This window comes from Microtus ochrogaster, chromosome 8 (assembly GCF_000317375.1).
Source record: "Microtus ochrogaster isolate Prairie Vole_2 chromosome 8, MicOch1.0, whole genome shotgun sequence".
In the NCBI taxonomy this organism is placed as follows: Eukaryota; Metazoa; Chordata; class Mammalia; order Rodentia; family Cricetidae; genus Microtus; species Microtus ochrogaster.
The window spans coordinates 41163910-41166266 of record NC_022015.1 but is presented as its reverse complement, the minus strand read 5'-3'; positions in this window follow the sequence as shown (position 1 = coordinate 41166266).

The window sequence follows — 2357 nt, the reverse complement described above, 5'->3', positions numbered from 1 at the left end:
TCCAGGACCAAACTCGGATAGTCAGGTTTGTGCTTCTACCCAGTAAGTCCCATTTCAGACGCTCACACTTTTCAGATGTGTATTCCCATGATTTTCATGCATGTGTATAATGTATTTTGACCAGATTCACTCCCCGTACTTCGCTCTTTCTTCCTTTATTGGTATTTTGTCTGTGTGTGTGTGTGTGTGTGTATTTGGACCCTTGAGTTAACAGCTGTGAGCTTACTAGTGGCTATGCCACTACAGAAAATTTCTCTTCCTCCCCCAGCAACCATTCAACTACCCAGAGATCATCAGGGAGAATAGGGCCTTGTGAATCTTTTCCCTTTCCATGACAGGATGGCAAGACCAGTCTTATGCAGGTAATCACAGCTGCTGGGAGCTCAAGGTTGCCACAGCCATGCCGTACCCTGAAATGGCACCCCACAACACCCCACTCATTCCCCCGGCTCCTATATTCTGTCCCCTCTTCTGCCATGTTCTCTAAGTCTTGGGGTAATATGAATATAACATTTATGACTAAGCACTCATGTCACTCATCCTCAGCATTTTGACCAGTTAGGAATATCTGCAGTTAGCACTGTGCCCCCCCTCCCTCCCATGCAAAACGAAGCTATGGGCTAGAGATGGTCAGCAGTTAAAGGGCACTGGAAGCTCTTCCTGGGGACTCAAGAGTTGGTCCCCAAACCCTTGTCAGGCAGCTAACCACCTGTACTCCAGCTCCAGAGGATCCAATGCCCTCTTCTGCCATCCCTGTTGTATGTACAACAGTAAATTGGCTGGGCATGGTGGCTCACATCTTTAATCCTAGGACTCAAGGGCATGCAGATCTCTGTGAATTGAAGTTGACCTCTAACCTACGGCCACAATTACTTCGAAGGAAGTTTGATGAGACCATCCAGAGCAGTTCACAAAATGATAGCAGTCGCTTCCCCAGTAGGGCCTATAGCCTCCCTAACCATGAACATTTAATTCAGGTTCAATACCACATGTGAATTTCTTCCTGTGGAGCTCTCAAATTTCAAAGTGGTTAATTACCTCCAAGAGACTTGTTCCTATTGCACGAGTCCACAGCTGGGTAAAACTGATGACAATACTGTCCCGTCAGTCTGCATAGTACCTTCCAGCACTACAGGGCTGGCCTCCACACCCACTTCTAGCTTTTCATCTCTCTTCTAGCTTTTGTAACAAGTGGTCCGTTGACACATCTTGCAGTCTTGTTCTGGCGAGCAAACAGCAGGTGTCAATTTGTATAATTTGTCCCTGATTTTTGTGTGTGCATCCTAGAGGTGACACAGGGTCTCACTGAAACTGGAGCTAGGATAGTGATCAGCATTCCATTCACCCTCCTGTCCCACAGCTAAATTATGGGTACATGTGCCAATTTCACATGGGTTCCTAGAAAATGAAGTCAGGTCCCTGTGCTTGCATAGCAAGTGCTCTTTACTACTGAACCAAAAAACAATGGTGGCTCTGGTTCATCAGTGGTTTTTAGACAGATTTCACTACGTAATTCTGACTGACCTGCAACTATACACCCCACGCTGGCTTTGAGCTAAGGGATCCATATGTATGCCTCTACCTCCCAAGCGTTGGGATCAAAGCACACACCAGACTTGGTCATCAACTTTTAGTTTGAGACAGGATCTCATGAAGCCTAGGATAGCCTTCAACTCTGTAACAATTGCTTCTCATCTTCCTTCCCCTTTCTCCTAAGTGCTACAATTGTAGGCACGCGCCACCATAACATCCAGGTTTAAGTCTTCCACACCACTTTCATTTTTCTAGGGGTAGGGAAAGATGGGGATGTTAAAACACAGGACCCCGGGGATTTTGGGCAAAACAAAAAGGCATTTTTATACTATTTTCGGTGTGTATAGATGTTTATTGTTAGTGTGGGTGTATGTGGAGAACGGAGAAGTCCCAGCACCCACCTCAGAAGGCAGTCTACCCCCTTTGAAACACATCCTCTCACTGGCCTTAGGCTAGAGCAGCTGGCCAGTGAGCTGTAAGAATCCACCATTTCCCATCTTCCAGAACCGTCACCACACCTGGATTTATTAAGATTTTTTTTTTGAGACAGGGTTTCTGTCTAGCTTTAGAGCCTGTCCTGGAACTTCATCCGTAGACCAGGCTGGCCTCGAACTCAGTTCTCTGTGTCTCTAAAGACAGGGATTAAAGGTGTGTGCCACCACCCAGCAATTTATCAGTTCTTGAAATTCTCATGTTTTCATCTTATATCCATGCTCATTCACCCAGTTTTGTGGCTCTTTTCTTTTATAAAAACATACTGTGGGGCTGGAGAGATGGCTCAGAGGTTAAGAGCACTGATTGCTCTTCCAGAGGTCCCGAGTTCA